At 41.5% G+C, this 20,497-nt stretch overlaps 1 long non-coding RNA gene across 1 annotated transcript in view; it reads right to left on the minus strand.

The window, feature by feature from the left end:
• LOC143435087 (uncharacterized) overlaps positions 1–20,497 on the minus strand; it is a 33,413-nt gene that overhangs the window by 10,993 nt on the left and 1,923 nt on the right. Inside the window, exons 2-4 of the long non-coding RNA XR_013105071.1 lie at positions 20,229–20,337; positions 17,933–18,023; positions 16,971–17,115 (exon numbers count right to left, since the gene is read on the minus strand). This is a non-coding gene — a long non-coding RNA (uncharacterized LOC143435087). The remainder of the gene's footprint in view (positions 1–16,970; positions 17,116–17,932; positions 18,024–20,228; positions 20,338–20,497) is intronic.

Consider the following 20,497-nt stretch of genomic DNA (forward strand, 5'->3'; position numbering starts at 1 on the left):
TGAAGAGAGTAATCGAAATGACTAACAGCCGTGAGTGGGCAGCACTTGGAGCTCTCACACATTGCCTTTGGGGATGTAAAATGCTGGGGCCGCTTTGGAAATTCTATTGGCAGAGTTTAAAAACATTAAACATAGAGTCAGCGTGTGACACAGCAATTTCTCCTCTAAGAACACAACTGCGAGAGGTTACAGTGCACCTTCACACGAAACCTTACTACGGATGTTCACAGCAGTGTATGTGTAATAACCCAAAGACAAAAGCACTTCAAATGTTATCCATCAACTGATAAAAATGCAGGTATGGGTAAAAACAACACACATACACACACATACACACACACACATACACACTATACACACACATACACACACATACACACTATACACACACATACACACTATACACACACATACACACACATACATACACACACATACACACACATACACACACATACACACACATACACACACATACACACACTATACACACACATACACACACATACACACACATACATACACACACATACACACTATACACACACATACACACACATACACACACTATACACACACATACACACACATACACACACATACACACTATACACACACTATACACACACATACACACACATACACACTATACACACTATACACACACATACACACACATACACACTATACACACACATACACACACATACATACACATACACACTATACACACACATACACACACATACACACTATACACACACATACACACACATACATACACACACATACACACACTATACACACACATACACACACATACACACTATACACACACTATACACACACATACACACACATACACACTATACACACTATACACACACATACACACACATACACACTATACACACACATACACACACATACATACACATACACACTATACACACACATACACACACATACACACTATACACACACATACACACACATACATACACACACATACACACACTATACACACACATACACACTATACACACACATACACACACATACATACACACACATACACACACTATACACACACATACACACACACACATACACACACTATACACACACATACACACTATACACACACATACACACACATACATACACACACATACACACACTATACACACACATACACACACTATACACACACATACACACACACACTATACACACACATACACACACACACACTATACACACACATACACACACTATACACACACATACACACACACACATACACACACTATACACACACTATACACACACATACACACACATACATACACACACATACACACACATACATACACACACATACACACACTATACACACACATACACACACATACACACACTATACACACACATACACACACATACACACACTATACACACACATACACACACTATACACACTATACACACACATACACACACACACACTATACACACACATACACACACTATACACACTATACACACACTATACACACACATACACACACATACATACACACACATACACACACTATACACACACATACACACACATACACACTATACACACACATACACACACATACATACACACACATACACACACTATACACACACATACACACACATACATACACACACATACACACACTATACACACACATACACACACATACACACTATACACACACATACACACACTATACACACACATACACACACTATACACACTATACACACACATACACACACATACACTATACACACACATACACACACTATACACACACATATACAAATACGCACACATATACACACATACACATGCACACACACACATAAAAACACACAGAGACAGAGGCTGAGACAAAGAGAGAGAGAGGGGGGGGGAGACAGAGAGACAGAGGCAATTTGATAGAATAGACTAAAACCCCAGAACTCAGAAGACTGAAGCATAAAGATTGTAGCTGTAAGAACTTGGGTTAATAAGACTCTGCCCCCCACAAAAGGAAAGAAAGAAAAACAAGAAAAAAATATGTTTAAGTAATCTGTTAAATTTATATCTCATTAAGTAAATATGAGAGGATTATTCTTTAAAAACTAGGAAAAATTTTTTTAAAAAATAAACAATTTTGACTGTCATTATGATATACCTATAAAGTTTGCCAGGTATGGTGGCACATGTCAGTTATCTCAAATTTGGAAGTGGAGATAGAGGATCAGGAGTTCAAGCCCAGCCTTGGCTACATAAGGCCCTGCATACAAAAACAAAACAAAACAAAAAACAAAAAAAAACTATAAAATTATAAGAAAACTGAAGGCACTTAAAAATTGCACAAACAAAACTTTTAGTTGCTCAGAAAGTAGGATGAACATTGTGATTTTGTGTGTGTGTGTGATTGGTTTTGTTTGCTTTCTTTGTTGGTTTTGTTTGTTTTCTTTGTTTTGTTTGCTTTGTCAACTACACAAGCTAGGGTCATCTGGGAAGAGAGAACCTCAATTGGGAAAACAATTCCATAAAATTGTCCTGTAAGAAACTCTGTGGGGCATTATTGTGATTAACAATTGATGTGGGAGGACTCAGTCCACTGTGGGCGGTGCTGCCCCTAGGCAGGTGCCTGGAGAGTATAAAAAAGCAGACTAGCAAGTCCTGAGGGCAAGCCAGTAAGGAGGGTTCCTCTCTGGTCTCTACTCAGCTCCTTCCTGTGCTCCTGCTTCAGTTTCTGCTCTCAGAGATGGACGGTGATCAGGATAGGTCCAGCTTTCCACAGGTTCTAGGAATTCAAACTCATGTCCCCACAAACATGTGACGTGCACTTTACTCTCTGAGCCCTCTCCCCAGCCCATGCTTTTACATGTATGACCAGCAATTTTTAGCATATCACAAGCATTTATTATTACCTCTTTTATCGGTATATGTTTGTTGTGACTGTTTGGGGATTCATAAAGCCATCTTTATACAAGTGTACAATGTGCACTGACCAACCGTCTTTACCACATTACTCCACTCTTCCCTATCCATTCACCTCCATTGTCTGTCAGTGCACTGTTTCTCTGCAGTTTTACTTATTCTATGTGTTTTGTGATTGTATCTATCTATATACAATCTAAGATCCAAAAATGAGAGAAAACAATATTACTCTTTCTTAGTTTGACTTAATTCACTTAAAGTGATAATCTCCAGCTGCGACCATTTGTCTGCAAAAAATATATATATATATAATTTCTTTCCTTTTCATAGCTAAGTAAAATCGGATTGCACGCCTATGGCACATTTTATGTGTACCTTCCTCTGCTATTTTTTTGTTCACTATATGTATTATATTGGATATATAGTGCATTTCCTCATTGCAGTATTTCTCAACCTGTGGGTCACAACCCCTTTGGGGGTCAGATGATGCTTTTACAGGGATCATCTAAAACCATTGGAAAACAAAGATATTTACATTATGATTCATAACAGTAACAAATTGCAGTTACGAAGTAGCAACGATAATAATTTTATGGTTGGGGTCACCAGAACATAGGGAACTGTATTAAAGGGCTGCAGCATTCGGAAGGCTGAGAGCCGATGCAGTAATAGTGATGTGTCACCTTTTCATGCAATCATGGACCACTTGGATATCTTCTTTGGAGAAATGTCCATTTGAATCCTTTGCTCATTTTTAAACCAAGCTTTTGTTTCTTTATCAGTAAACTATACAAACCCTCTGTATCTGTGCTCTAGATACAAGTTCTTTATCAGGGTTTCTTCTGTTTCCAGATGCTATCCTTTGAAACACAGGCTTTTAGATATTCAGTGTAGTCCAACTTACCATTTTTTTCCTTTTTGCTGGTGTTTTTGGTGTCATCTAAGAAATCATTGCCACATCTAATATCAAGATGTAGCCCCACTGTGTTTTCTTCTAGGCATTGTAATTTTTTTTCTCTTATGCTTAGGTCTTTAGTCTGTGAAGTCAATCTCTGTAGCTGAGGTCAGAAATCTGGCTTCTTCTTTTTTTTTTTTTTTTTTTTTTTTTTTTTGTATGTTAGTACCCAGTTGTTCTAGAACCGTTTATGGGGGAAAAAATGTCTCTCTCCATTGAATTTTCTTAGGGTCCTTGTCAAAAGTGAATTAATTCTAATGTGAAGCTTGGTTTCTAGAGTCTCTGTTCATTCCATAGATTTATTTCCTGTTTTTATATCAGTACCACCCTGTCTTGATTTCTGTCACTCCGGAGTAAGACTTGATATCAGAAAGTCTGAGCCTTCCAACTTCCTTTTTCATGGTTATTTTATGTATATACCGGTGTGTGTGTGTGTGTGTGTGTGTGTGTGTGTGTGTATGTGTGTGTGTATTCTAACCTATTCATTTTATGCTAACCTATTTCATTTTATACATACCCTTTTTACAGTTGGCTCTGCAAGCAAAGTTCTTCATTTGGTTCTCCATAAGAGCTATCTTCCTCCTTACGGAGATGTCCTGGCTGCTTCCTTCTGGGACTGCCATAATCAGCAAGGTGCCCCTTTCTGGAACTGTCTGAGTCAACTCTGGTGAACAAAAGGCTCTCTGTAATGGTTGTGGATTTTTTCCTTCTTCCTCAAATCTGTTCTTGAGCCAGGTCTCCCTTCGCAGTATTGTTGTTTTAAACTTTTGAGACCTTTAAGATAATTATTCTATCTATGATTATTCCAGTTCAATTGTTCAAATTTGAACTGAGTACATTCCTTAGTAACAGACGCTTTGTAATATTTTCTATGTGTATACAAAGTATGCATACTGAGACAAGCATAATGATATAAGCATATACATATAGCTTTAGACAATTGTGTTGTGGGGGCTATGGAGCCCACGCATACATATTTTTACTTGTAAGCTTCTATATGTGACTTCTACTCTAATTGTTTAAATGTAAAGTCAGTTTCAGTTCCCAACAGAGTAAAATTTTAACACAAAAACAAAAACAAAACAAAAGAACCTGTCTGTCCTCAGGAATTAGGGTATCTATGTCAATTTTTTTGTGTGTCTCGAAGGACACAAGTCCCTCAGTACTGTCACACTGGCTTTTAAGAAACTCTGAAACTAGCAACATTTAGCTAAAATTCTATCAAGTCTTTACATGTGGCAAGGAAGAAACTTGCCTGGAATGAGAAACTTGATATTTTCCAAAAGTATAAGCCATCCAATATATGTCTTAAGAAATGATTCTTTTAAAAAAAATCAAGAAGGGTTTCCCATAGGTTAACAGTAAACAAGAAAATATGATAAATAGGCAGTATATAGTTTATGTGGGCAGTAAATCTGGTTTTTAATCACCTCTCAACATCGAGTGGGGTGTTAGAAGGCAAGTCTGGGAAGGTTGTTTGTCAGAGCTGGATGTTGAATGTTCCCCCGAAAGGCCCACACATCCTGGCCCCTCCCTCCTCTTTTGCTTCCTGGTCATGAGGTCTGCAGTTTCCTCTGCCAGGCTTTCCTTCCCTTACCACTGACTCCCTTCAGGCACACTTCCCTAAGTGCAAAAGCACTGTCCCCATAGCAAACCTTTCCTCTTTAAAAGCTAATTTAGGACATGTATTTCTTAAACAGCCAGTCGAAAGTGGACTAAAGAAACTTGTTGCTAGCAAACAGAAATAGATTTACCGACCAATATGAGCAGGTTCCAAGGGGTTCTTTATGACAGGTTCACCGATAAGCCCCATCTACAGAGAACTCGTGGGCTTCAACTATGAAAAAGGAAAGGCAGCTGAGACAGGTCCTGGCTGGGGATTCCAAGTGAGCAAAGCTGAGGCTGTCTCCTCATTTGAGCCCTGGGAGAGTGCAAGGCCCCAGACAGTAACATCTGAAAGGCAATATTACAATACTGTGTTGACACAGATACTAGAAACACTCTGCTGTGTATGTGGCAGTTAGGGATAACTGAACTTGAGTTTCTCACCACCCTGAGGAGCAAAACCTAAAGCATGGAAACAACCATAGTTAACACGAACTTCAGGGAAAATAATAATTATTTTTTATAGGTTAAGTATGAACTGTAGCTACAGTCATGGAAACACCCAGTTCCTACAAAACCCAAATTAAAGCTCAGTTCTAGACTCAGGTGGAGAGTTATGGTGAATCCGGTGTCAAGGCGGGATGGGGATAGGGGGCCTGTGGGGAGGCAGTGGGACTGAATCCTCTTCTCATGGAAAGAAGGCGGAGCTTACCTGGGGCAGAATAATTAGGCAGCAGCAACACCACATGTTCAAAGACATATAAAGATGAACCAAAATCAGTAGTGAGTGGTGACCCCGGCTTCCTCAGCGAGGGCATGTGAGAGTGGAAGCAGAGAACCAGTATTTTTCACAAAATTCACAGAACTGGTAGATGCCCTAAGCTACTTTTACTGATGAAACTTAAGGAAAAGGAAGAAGAGGAGAGACAGTGAGTGAAAGCATGGAGCTGGGACATAAATTACCCAACCTTCGCAATAGTCCAAGAACTATGGAACTGCCAGAATGATTGGAAACAAGGAGGATGGAGCCCCGAAATGAAGACTATCTTGCCGGGCGGTGGTGGCGCACGCCTTTAATCCCAGCACTTGGGAGGCAGAGGCAGGCGGATTTCTGAGTTCGAGGACAGCCTGGTCTACAGAGTGAGTTCCAGGACAGCCAGGGCTACACAGAGAAACCCTGTCTCGAAAAACAACAACAACAACAACAATAATAATAATAATAATAATAATAATAATAATAATAAAAAGAAGAGGAGGAAGAGGAGGAAGAGGAGGAGGAGGAAGAAGAAGACGACCTTGGAAAACTCAGAGGAAGCTCAGTGCCTGCATTAGGAGAAGAGATCCTGAGAGGGCTCAAATCTCAAACCAGTCCGCAGGGTAAATAGAATTTCCTCAGGAAAATAAATGAGATCATATCACTCACCTTGTACAATGAGTATATTGTATATTCCTATAGACCAGTGGTTCTCAACCCTTTGGGGTCAAACGACCCTTTTACAGAGTCACCTAAGACCATCAGAAAACATAGATACTTACATTATAGTTCCTTTTTTTGTTTTTGTTTGTTTGTTTGTTTGTTTTTGTTTTTCGAGACAGGGTTTCTCTGTGTAGCTCTGGCTGTCCTGGAACTCACTCTGTAGACCAGGCTGGCCTCAAACTCAGAAATCCACCTGCCTCTGCCTCCCAAGTGCTGGGATTAAAGGCGTGCGCCGCCACCGCCCGGCTCACATTATAGTTCCTAACAGTAGCAAATTTACAGCTTTGAAGTAGCAACAAAAATAATTTTATGGTTGGGGGTCACCACAACGTGAGGATTTTTGTTAAAGGGGTCACAGCATTAGGAAAGTGAGAACCACCACTATAGACTCTGCTTTTCAAATGACAGGGCTTGATTGTCATTCTCACGATCTGCTAAAGTCCATGTTGTTATTTGAACTCTATTGGATGAAGATCCTCTACTCCCATCTATCTGAGGATAATAGCAGATGCTCTGTAAATAGTCTAGGGCAAATGGATGCCTTTGCAGAAAATGCAGACTTTAATGTTGATAACTAAGGAGTAAAAAGATATCAATCTATTGTTTCCAAAGTGATGTCACAAGATCCTGTCAATATGGCTTCACAAAGAAGTATAATGGCTCAGACCTTGTAGTGTCTTCCATGTCTTATTAAATTGTTGTGTATTTCAAGTATTCACTTCTTACATTAACTCTATAATCAGGTGCTATTATAACCTTCCAGCTGTATATTTTATACACAAGGAAGTCAGCGTACAGACCAGTCGACTAATCTGCCTGTGGTTGCCAGGAAAACACAGTTGGACATGGATTCTTGGGACAGGTTTTCAAGTACAGTGAAGTTGGTTTATCGTTGTTTTAAGTAAAACCAGACTTGGGTTGGATCAGTTGGTCCTTCGGGTCATTTGGTTGAAGCGACTATTTTATGATATTATTTCTAACTCAGTGACATGCATATAAAGGAGGGATTAAAAGCCAATGCCCAGAGCTGTAATGTAAAGTCTCTTCACTCCACCATGCATACTGGAGCATGACTGTACATGGAGCACAATACTGGCTGGAGCTACAGTTCCATTTTGAGTTCAGTTACATTTTAATTGATAAAGAAAAGTGAATCGGTAAAGAGGCGTGGCTTTCACCCATGGCCTTCTCACCGGTTACAGGTCACCCAGGAGGAGAAACATTGTTTTGAGTTCACTTTGTTCCTTCACGGTTGAGTTTTGAATACCTCTGTTCTGCCCTTTTCAATGGACTTGCGTGAGTCTGACTGGATGCTAATACCAAAGTGTAGCACTGAACATGAAGAATAAGTGAGGCCCTCTATTTTCAGAAATGCACAACCTCTGGGATTACATCCTTGGCCCTTGGACCTGTTCGTGTTAGTTGGCCTAAAAACTGGGTATCGAGGGCTTTAGAAAGCAAAGGGTTTCTTGATACCTTTGCTCAACTCCTTTCTTCCTTAAACATGTGAGCCTCTTTAGAGGAAGGAAGGGTTAAATTTCTGAAACTGATTTGCTAAAAAGATGAACGTAAATTATTCAGTTTGCAAAGAAAGGAAAATATAGGAATGCAAGTATCACATCAGAACACCAGGGCCCTAACGCCTGCCATTGTGGTTTGGAGTAAGCCAGTGCGTTGAGTGAGTGGGAGCCTCTGTTGACCCTCCATGTGAGGGCATGATGCTGAGGGCAGAGAAGATGAGCAGGGTTAGTCAGTATCAGTCAAAAAAATCTGCTGCTTTGGGCACTGACTGAATTACTAACCCAGCAAACTTCTGGCAAATTTTATGTTGCTACTCAAAATAGGCCTGGTGAGGCCTGAGAGATTACAGACACTGTGACTACTCAGATGCTGCTCGGTACCTCGCAGGCACTTAATAAGTATTTGTTGACTAAGATACACCTAATCGCCATGCAAAGACTACATTTATCCTTCCCAAAAGGATGGGTACTAGGGAGAATGCTGAAATTAGTGTTAAGAGCCTGTTGGGTTTTTTGGTTGGTTGGTTGGTTGGTTGGTTGGTTGGTTGGTTGGTTTGGTTTTTTTGTTTTGTTTTGTTTTGTTTTTTTAAGTCTCTCTAAGGCTCCATTTCCAAGGCTATAAAACAGGAAGACTCAGTTTATCTCAAAGAGACGTTGTGGGGGATTAAAAGAAATGCTATGCAAAACAGCATCTGCGTAGTAAACACTTCCTCACTGTCAGGGGAGGGTGGCCCTTAGTCTTTCCATCTGTCATTATGATACGTGTGCCCTGTTCTCTCAATTATTGAGTAGCTCTCTCTTTGGAGCAATCTATTTTTTGACAAATTATAGAAGCAAGACAAAAATGAAGAGAACATTAAAAAATCACAACAATCATAGAAAGAGTTAAAATCTTCTTTGGCATATCAGGGCCACCATACAGAGTAGCACAGGTTGCAAATCCAACAGACACTTCCAGGGAAGAACCATGCAGGGCTTTTACTGAGGGGCCAGTGTCCTGTTGCCCCATTCTCTTACAAAGAATTGCCTTGACAGCTACATCCCAACATTAACATCCTCCTCCTCTTCTTCCTCTTCCTCCTCTTCCTCCTCATCTCTTCCCCTCTTCCTCCTCCCCCTCCTCCTTAGTTAGAGCGCTATGAAAAGATATGACAAAGACAGAGCCTATTCAAGTCAAATGCAAACAGCATCCAAGGAAGAGAGAAGGGGCCTAAAGGCGAACTGAAATGCTCACTCTTAGCTGGTGTTGAGCTGCCAGGAGTCTGTCTACTCCAGATGGAACTAGCAGACCACTTGAAGGCAGCCCCTCCATCCTGCCAGGGTGACTGACAGGTGAACAGGGGACCTAGGGCTATGCCTAAAACCACTCCAAAGAGCTTGAAACTGTTCAGGGGGGCTGCAAAGAGGTTGCATAGTCAAACTTGTAGATGTTCTGGGACTCCTCTGTCATCATGCAGAAGGAGCCTAATGACCTCATAATTGATAGTTTACAGAGGATAAAAATTACTTTAGAAAAAATAAAAAATACTTTTTTTTTGATACTTTTGATAGTTAAAAAATACTTTTAATAGTTTAAAAAAATACTATCTGGAATGGGGTTGGAGAGATGGTTCAGCTGGTAAAGATACGTAGTGCCCTTGCAGAAGACCAAGGTGGTTCCCAGCATCCACATGGGTGCTCACAAACATCTGTATCTACATTTCCAGTGTCTCTGATACCCTCTCTGGCTTCCATGGGCTCCTGAGCACAGGGGTACACTTTAGCACACACACATTCTCTCTCCTTTCTCTCTCTCTTTCTCTTTCACTCTCTCTCTTTCTCTCTCTCTCACACACACACAAATAAAAATTAACTGAGTGAGTCTTTAAAAACTGACAGACGATCTTACATTTCTGGAGGCTTCAATTTCTAGTGATATTTCTATGCACTTTTCACCCTTAAAACATTCAAAAAAATAAATAGTGTGATTTTGGGTACAATTCTTTTTGTCAATATCCTATTAGCAGTATCCTAGTGAAGGAAGCAAATCTTTAAAACAAATTGTTTGGAACCTCTGAGCTCTCAAAGGTGAATTAGAATAATCATAAAAGGAAAATTCCAAGGCTCCTCTGCTTGGTCCAATGTTTGTATGTCATTTTTTATGTATCTCTGTGTGGGGATATAAATGTGTGTTTCCATGCGGTGTAGATACACATGGGTACACATGCAGCCAATGGGTGCCTTTCTCCACTTGATTCACTGAGGCATGCACGGAGCTCACCAATGTGACATCATGAAATAATCTATTACAACACAGCCCAGCAGGGCTTCTGCCCACGACATCACCTACTACAGCAGCTGCATTCCTCAGTGGTCAGAAGTGTGCATGAAGTGGGGGAGAGAAGGCTCTGCAAAGAAAACTTGCATTTTAGAGTTGCTGTTTCGATAACAGGTTTATCTCCCGTCTTAGAAATTATTATTATTTTTTAAATCCAGGCATGGTTGTCCGCATCCGTGACTCCAGCACTCAGCTAAAACCAGAGGGTTGCTATGAGTTCCTGTGCAGCCCATGAGTCTACAGAGTAAGATCCTGTACCTTAAAATGGCAGAGAAGGGTCTGGAGAGATGGCCCAGCATGTAAGAGCACTTTCTGTACATGCGCAAGGGCCCAAATTCAAGTCCCCAGAACCCACATACAAATATGGAGATGGTCACTCAAGAAGCTAATACCTAGTGCTGGGGAAAGGAGCTGAGACAGGGGGATGTCTAGAGCTTACTGGTCACCAGCCTAACTTGAGGTTCACTCAGTAAGAAACCCTGTCTCAAGTGAATAAAGTAGAGGGCAATTGCAGGACAGGAGCTATCATCCAGCCTTTGTGTGCATGTGGACTTACTCATGCACACACACACACACACACACACACACACTACACATACTTACATACACACAAACAAAATAAATAATTGGTTTGAAAATGTTGGGTGTGGGACTAGTTACATGGCTCAGTGGAGCTTGTCAGCAAGCCTGAGCACTTCAGTTCAGGCCTTGGAACACACTTGGTAGGTGAAACCTGAGTCCTATGTGCCTCACCTCCACACATGCACTGTGTCACAAAGGCACCCCCCCCACACACACACATGCATGCACACGCACACACACACACATGCATGCACACACACACACACATGCATGCACACACACACACATGCATGCACACGCACACACACACACATGCATGCATGCACACACACACACTGGTTAAATGTAATTGTCAAAAATGTACTGATTCACTTCTGTCAAGCCAGGAGGATTAGAAATTCAAGGTTGGCCGGGCGGTGGTGGCGCACGCCTTTAATCTCAGCACTTGGGAGGCAGAGGCAGGTGGATTTCTGAGTTCGAGGCCAAACTGGTCTACAGAGTGAGTTCAAGGACAGCCAAGGCTACACAGAAAAACCCTGTCTCAAAAAACAAAAACAAAAACAAAAAACAAACAAACAAACAAAAACAAAAAAAGAAAGAAAGAAAGAAAGAAAGAAAGAAAGAAAGAAAGAAAGAAAGAAAGAAAGAAAGAAAAATTAATTCAAGGTTGGCTCCAAGTTTGAAGCCAGTCTGGGTTACATGAGACTGTCTCAAAATCAAATCAGATTAGGAATTTCTCTAATAATGAAAACCTGTGAACACCTTGTCACCCCCTTTGGTTCCCAAGTGAAAGCCTTCTTTTCTGGGTTTCTCTCATAGTGAAGCTAGCAGGGAAACAGGGGGACCAGGCATTTTCCAGGCTCTGAAAGATTCAGACAGGATGAGTAAATTGGGGTTTGTAGTTAAAATATGGGCCTTTTTCCATGCTGATAGACTTCCCTAAAAATGACAGTGCTGAGATGCACATATGTCTAGCTCAGTACCCACCCTTTGGAAGATGTGCCGAGAACACCGAGGCCTGAGTGCTTCATGCATCACCGCCCTCCCTAGTGGCCCCAGCTGCTGAGCCTGGGTCTTGCTTGGTGCTTTTCTTGCTAAATCATGTTGCCCTTTCTTTGCAACTGATGCTCTCTTTTTCCTCAACATCTTCACTGCTGGTACCTGATAAGACTTGGTATCACTCACCTCTCCACTGCTATGACAAAATACTTGACAGATTCACGTTAATACTGGATAGGGCCTGTTTCAACTTAGGTTTTCAGAGGTTTCTGTTTATGGCTACTACCCTGTTGTTTGGGCCTTTAGCAACTGGTATGTCATGGCATCAGGACTATGTGCTAGGGGAGACCTTGTCACCTCACAGTGACAGGAAGCAAAAGCAGAGAAGGCACAAGGTTCCCAATATCCTCTACAAAGGCAATATCCACAGAACCCCACAATGACCTAACTTCCTTCTGGTGGGCCCACCTCTTAAAGGGTCCACCCTCTCTCAGCAGCACTACAAACAGACTGGGGACCAAGCCTTTAACATATAAGACTGTGAAGATCCAAATGATAGCATATGTCACTTACTATTAAATACAAGAAGTGAAATTATTATCATTCCACCATAAAGGTATCATAAAGAACCATTTTTTTTTTTAAATAGGAAGATCCCTCCACATTCTGTCTTTGCAATGTTGGGTTTGCGGCAGCACTTTTTAAGGAATCTGTCTTATTACAGCATCACGGGGATCCTGGCACATGTCACTTTCTAAACATGACACAATACAAAATCAACACAGTATTTAAAATAAATAACAGAGTTGTTAACACAGACCAGGACCAATAAACAAAGCACACCAGAGACCTCAAAGTCTTTAGAAGCCCCCGTCTTCCAGCCAAATGACACACAGAGGCTGGCATCTTGCCGGAGTATGTGTTATCTGTTTGGATGGGGCAGAAAGACTAGAGACTTCCATTTTAATGTATCATGGAACTGTTCAAAAGAATAAAAATTAGAAGCCATTGAAGGCACTTCACATATTTAGAGTCACTAGGTTTTAAGTGCAGTACTCTACTATCTGGCTAATTAGCCGTCATACTGTGGTGTTAGTCGGGTACCTTCCCGATGTCTGGTCATCGGAAGAGCTTGTATTTGTAGGGCTTTGCTTATGCACTTTTTTATAACTGTGACTTTACAGATTACTGTCTCCTCTCCTGCAGTGAGCTCCCCCAAATGCAGACTGTGATACAGGATTCTTGTCAGCTTGGAACGTGACAGAAAGCGACAGCAGAGTCGAGAACTGAGGGTAGAGAAGAGAGCCAGGAAAAGCTGACTGTCCTAGATGGCCACCACCATGCATGGGGGGCTGGAGCTTAGACCTATTTAGATTTTAAAACGTGTGTGTGTGTGTGTGTGTGTGTGTGTGTGTGAGAGAGAGAGAGAGAGAGAGAGAGAGAGAGAGAGAGACAGACAGACAGACAGACAGACAGACAGAAACAGAGAGACAGACAGAGAACAGAGAGAGCTGGATGGTGTGCATGTAGAGAGAAAGAGAGAACTGGAAGGCACTGTAGAACACACCCCTGAATTATCTCACTAGCAGGATAACAGCGCACACTGGTCAATATTTAACAGCTAGCTCTGAGAGAGGGTGGGGAGCTCTGATTCACAGTGTCTGCCAATTTCTGCTGTATGTATACTGTGGAATTAGGAAGAAGCATGCACTCTGGGATCTCAGAACTTGGTACCAGCCTCCTCCAGGAACCACCACAGTTCCTCTCCCTAGCTGAGGACCTTGCGGTGTCTGAGGCCACTTCTGTCCTGCCATGAAGTCCAAAGTGCAGGCCTCAGAGGCCAGAGGGATGTAGGCACCATCATGGAACCAGCTTCGTCTACACCAGAGTGATGGTATGGGTGAGAGGAAGCAGGTGAGCCTCCATGGTGACTGCTACCTTCCCATAGTAGTGAAGCGTATGTATCCCATTGATATGAAGGTCCACTGCTAGTTATGGGAGAGCTGATGCAGACACAGGCCTAACAAATACCACAGTGTACTTGTCACTGTGCCATGCTCCTTCTGCCAGAAGTCTCATGTGAGTAGACAAAGAAAATTATATTGCATTACTTCAGGAAGATTACTATATTAAATAGATCCATATATTCAAGTAATGGTTCAGGACAACAGCTTTATCCCTGGGAATAAAGTTGTCAAGGGAGCTGTCCTCCATCCGTCCACTCAGAGACCCCTTTGTTCTGTGATTCTGTAACCTTTGGACTATTGCACTGATCTATATCCAGATGTGCAGTTTCTCTAAACCACAGCTCACATACTTAACAGCAAGGCATTCTGGGATTTACAGTCCCCAGCAAGGCAATTAGTTGGTTTCTAGTTACAGGTGCCTAGTAGTGGATGGAGAGGGAATTTTTATGAGCATCTGTCTCTACCATACTTTTTCATAGACCATTTATGCTAAGATATTATTTTCTATTTCTTTGTAAATGAATTTTTAAAATTCAGAGTCATTTCAAAGTTTTATCTCTGAAGTTTACGTCCAGTCACAACTTTTTCAAACAAGAGTTTTAAATTTAGCTTAAAAATTAAAAAAAAAACCATAAAGTGTAGTATCCCCACTCAAAGGATTGGGTTTTTTTATTCTTATAAAGAGCCCCTTTCTATAAATTTTACTTGAGCAGTCTAAGGAGCCACTCGGGAGTTAATTCTACACTGAGAAAAGGCCTTGAATGTGCTTACGTCTACCAAGAAAACGATGGCAACTAACTTCAGAAAGACATCAAAGCAGCTTTGAGGTTAAAAGCAATGTGTTGTGGAAACGGGCAATCTAAGTTCAAATCTTACATCTTCTAGTTACCAGCTGAATATCCTTGGCTCAGTTACCTACCCTCTCTGTTTCATCTCCACTTGTAAAATGGAGGTGATTACAGTGCCTACATCATACGGTTATTATGCAGATTAAATGTTAATAATATGATGCACTTAGCACTGCTCTGGCACACAGTAAGTACTCAATAAACATTTATAATTATATTTAATAATATTTAGCACCTGCTCTCTAGAAACTTCTAGAATCTTCGTCCTCTATCCTTTGAAATGTGTTTGTTTTATAGAGACATTTTTCTTTTCTAGGTTTTTTATTCTAAATGTCCACTGCCTTTTGTCTTTATGAGCTATATTACCACCTAAGCCCCAACCCCCTTTTCAAGGTTCTACTTCCTGTGGTGACCCCTGTTGTCCTTGGGCAGGAACCCCCAGCTCCAGGCCACAGAAGCCGCCCTCCCATCTTTGTACAGAATGAATTTCACGGATATTGGTGGCATCCGCGTCCCGCCTCCCTGCACCAACAGTCTCAGGGTCTCCACAAGTGCAGCTTTCCAGTCCGAGTTCTCCACCCTTTATCTTCCTTAACCTTTCCCAACTTTCTGCTCCTCTTCCGTGGATTCCTCCTCAACACCAATCATCCACCAAAGAGGCAATTAGAAGGGCTGAAAAGATTGCTGTGGTCAGTAAATGCCTGCCACGCCAGTAAGAGGACCTCAGTTTGATCCCTGGGGCTCAAGTACAAGTATCATGGGGTGGGAGGGTGGGGCAGGGGTGGACCCTGGGAATCCCTGGAGCTCACTGGTCGGTCATCCAGGCCAGATCAATAACCTCCAGGTTCAGTGACCCTGTCTCAATAAATAAGATGGCAAGCAACAGAGGAAGACAGCCACCATCCACTTCTAGCCTCCACACTACTGTCTGTCCATGTACCCACATAGACACACGCACACCTACATGTATGCATCTCACACACAGATGAGATGCTGGTTTTTTTCTAAACTGAATTCATAAGTTTGCAAATGAAGCAGTATCACCAGGAGATTTTCAGTTTGTTGGGGGAGAGGTGTTGAAGAGGGGTTGCCGCTGAAAGGCAGATCCTAAAACTTTTAGATGGTGTTTTGTAACGCCCCCTAAAACCAACTCCTGTTTACTGACTATCTAGCAAGCTAGATAGATACTAGCTAGCATCTCTGGGGAGGCAAGTGAAGGTGGTGAAGACGAAACGCCTCCCCAGTCAGCACTTGGAAATGTGGACCTGTGAACAACTGGTCCTAACACAAGAAGATTTTGTAAGTTGCCCCAGGCAACAAGCACTATCTCACTTTCTCTACTGCAAGAGCCTAGAACAGGGCCTGGCCCTTAGCTGGTGCCCAGCAGTGTCTCCCGCAGACCTGGACAGAGGGGAACTCTGTGCTTGGCCTTCTGCTTCAGAGTGCTATATGTCACAGATTTGGAAAAGTCAGTTTATGAAAGGCCACCTGGTCACTGGTGTTGGCACACAATAGTTGCTCGGCGTAACTCACCGCCCCAAGCCCATGCCCCACAAACTCCCCAGAGAAGTGCTACTTTATATGCTTGCCTCTAAACTGAAAGGACCAAGGTTCACAGAGGTGCTGCTGCCGGTGATAGAGAATATCAGCTTGTAATCAGCTGGTTATAATCAGTGGGTCTCAACGATTGAAGTGTTGAGTATGAAAATAAATGAATAGTTCTTACCTTGCCAGATTCGTCCCTTAAAATAACAGAAGCTGGTGGATTCTGGAACAATAGCACAGGACAATGCAGTCACTGATGGTCCAAACTCTTCTCTTTGTGGCCCATTATGTGAGTTCCCCAAACTATTCACATCTGTATACAGACACTAAGGAATGAGGTTGGAGAGATGGCTCAGCAGTTGGGAGTACTTGAAAAACCTGGTTTGAGTCTCAGTACCCATGAGGCAGCTCACAATCATCTTTAACTCCATTTCTAGATCTACTGCCCTCTTCTGGCTTCCACAAGCACTGCACACATGTGGTGCATATACACATAGTCAAGAAAGCAAACACATAAAATACAAATAAATCTTTTTTTTAAAAAGTGCTAAGGATCACTTTATAATTTTGAGATATGTGTATATTTAAATGTATATTTCTGTAGATTAAAACAAAACATATGAAGTGTGTCGCTATTCTACACATTGTTAACTATGTGGCTGTGAATTGCTGGGATTACAGTTGTATTTTAATAAAATACTTAATAGCATTCAACTTTCAAGAAGTTTTAGTACCAGCTCATTTAAATAATTAGTATTCAAAGTTTTACTAGCCACAAACTTTGCATTTTAAACTTATTTTTGCCTTTTAAAATCTTAAGTGTGGGCTAGAGAAATGGCTCAGTGGTTAAGAGCACTGACTGCTCTTCCAAAGGTTCTGAGTTCAATTCCCAGCAACCACATGGTGTCTCACAACCATCTGTAATGGGATCTTATGCCCTCTTCTGGTGTGTCTGAATATAGCAACAATGTACTATTTATATGGCAACTATTGCTACATAAAAGAATAAATAATCCTTAAAAGAATAAAATAAAATCTTAAGTGTGAGTAAATAGAAAACTAAAATTGTCTATGTTGCTTGAATGTGTTTTACATTATATTTTACTAAATATTATTCTTCCAGTGGATAACAATATTGCATACCTTATTCACATTTTTTACTTCAAGTTGTGCAAGGAAGAAAAAAAAAAAGGCAACCACAAGGCATGATGACACATGCCTGCGATTCCAGCACCTAGAAAGGGAAAGGTAGGAGAATAAGAAATTTGAACCCACCCTGGGCTATCAAGCGAGACCCCGCCTCACAAAACCAACAAAGAAATCACCTTACATCATTAACCAGTGTTGCTCATTCAAACGATTTCAAGACTTAGGGCAGGTTAGAAAGGGTAAAATTTTGCCAAGAGGAATGATTAAACTTAATAAACCTCCAGCCTAACATTGTGGTCCATGCCTTTAGTCCCAGCACTCCAGAGGCAGAGGCAGGTGGATCTCTGTGAGTTTTAGGCAAGTCTGATCTGCATAGTGAGTTTCAGGATAGCCTGAGCTACCCAATGAGACCCTGGATCTTAGAAAAAATTAATAAATTTCCACTTTATCTTTAAATTTAAAACCTCCTCATTTGACTATCATAAAATGTAGTTTCTGGTTTTATTACAGTACAGGTAAATTCATGAAAAAGTCTTCTGGTACTCCTTACTCAAAGGTAATTATATGCATGGATGTATCTTAGCCACTCTATTCTCATGTAAATAACAGGTCTTTGCTTTGTTCAGTTTGCAGGTTTGGGTTGGGATTTGGTGACAAGGCCTTGTTTCTTTGTGTGTAGGGCTTCTGCTTATACTTCCACTGAGTGACAGCTTATTAAATTTCACAAGAGCAGTTGTAATAGGTGCAGCAAGGCTTGACAAGGTCATTCAGTTCTCTCAGGCCCTGTAAGTCCTCCAGTGTGAACAGTATACAAGGACACATTAGCAGAGGCATGAGTGTTTATTGTGCTGTGGCTTCCCTCGGCACGTTACGTGGCAGCCCACCACACCAGTGTCAGCTAGTGCAACTGGATGAGCTGGTCACATGGACACTACTTAGGAAATTCACTACTTTAATGTCACCTACAGTGCCCACATGTGACTTTGAACATCTGGAATTACCTGGGTGATACAGAGTCTTGGGTGGGGGAAAGCATGAAGAAAGCAAGACCTAGCTTCACTTCTCTTGCAAGCATCCAGAATGAGTATTTATAAGCATGCCAAAAATGCCAGCTTTTGTCTTATTCTCAAGAGTGCATTCTTTTAAAAAAAAAAATTCATATTTTTACTTATGTGTGTGCACATGTATCTCCTGTGTGTGCAGGTGCCCAAGAGAAACAGAGAGGGTGTCAGATCTCCTGGAGCTGGAGTCTCAAGTGATTGTGAGCTGGGTGCTAGGAACCATGCAGGTGTTCTGGAAAGGGCAGCATGTCCTCTTACTTAACCCAAGCCATCTCTCCAGCCACTCACTCTGACTCGTAACTATGTTCCTCGCACATAGATCTCGTGTGAGCCTGCTTATATACCTGTGGGTCTGAAAATATGTCAGCCAGCCTGACAAATACCCACTGATAAAAAATATTTGTAGGTGGGCTGGAGAGATGGCTCAGAAGTTAAGAGCACTGACTGCTCTTCCAGAGGTCCTGAGTTCAATTCCTAGCAACTACTTGGTGGCTCACAACCATCTGTAACAGAATCTGATGCCCTCTTCTGGTGTGTCGGAAGACAGTAACAATGTGCTTACATGAAACAAGTAAATTTTATTAAAAAAAAATATTTGTAGGTGAAAACATTCTATTCTGTTAAAACAGCCAGTGAGATTAAAACAACTAAGAAAATTGATGGTATATTAATATTAATAATTAATAACAATTATTAAAACAACAATCTGAGTGGAATAAAACACCTTGTGCATGCAAAGGAGGTGCTCAGTGAATATGAATGGAATGACATACAAGCTGAAATACCCTTGCCAGTACATCAGATATGCCTTTTCATTTTAACACTGTGATATTTATGCCCAATGAGGAAATGCCCTGTGTTTATCCTCCAAATGAACTTGGTGTAGCAGCTCAACTGTGACTTAGGCCATTCCCGGCAGCACTCTGTGGGAGCGGTGACCTGGAAAGCTCTGGTAGAAGTTTCTTTCTGGTTAAAGCTACTGAAACTGCTACAGTGTACAGGAAATCACTGCTACCGTTAAGTCCAAGTGAGAATGGAAATCTTAGTTGTGGGCAAGAGAGGGGAAACGGGATCTAGATAGGGCAGTGTAGAGCCTACAGCAGCCTGCCATTTGACGCATGCTTCTGCAGAAATGCAACACAGGATCCAAACAGCTCCAAAGATCAAGGTGGAGGTGGGGCTGGGTTGGGTGTGTGGTGACGGGGAGGGGCACACTTAATCATACTTACGACTCACAAAGTTGGGTAGGGACCTATCTACTTCACTGCCTTCAAGGAGACTTTATAGTAACATGCATCGTAGTGAGCAGACTTCCTTAGTCAATCTGGTCCTTTATCTCTGAAAGAAAACCACGTGTCCACGTGTAAGTGCATAATGGCAGCAGAATATGTCCATAAAAGATGAAAAGAAATGGGATTCAAAATACCAGAAACTATTGGGAAAAGACAACACTTAAAGTCTTCACAGTCTTCATAGACTGATGTGGTCTGTGAAGGCC

Source organism: Arvicanthis niloticus, chromosome 19 (assembly GCF_011762505.2).
Source record: "Arvicanthis niloticus isolate mArvNil1 chromosome 19, mArvNil1.pat.X, whole genome shotgun sequence".
NCBI classification, from domain to species: Eukaryota; Metazoa; Chordata; class Mammalia; order Rodentia; family Muridae; genus Arvicanthis; species Arvicanthis niloticus.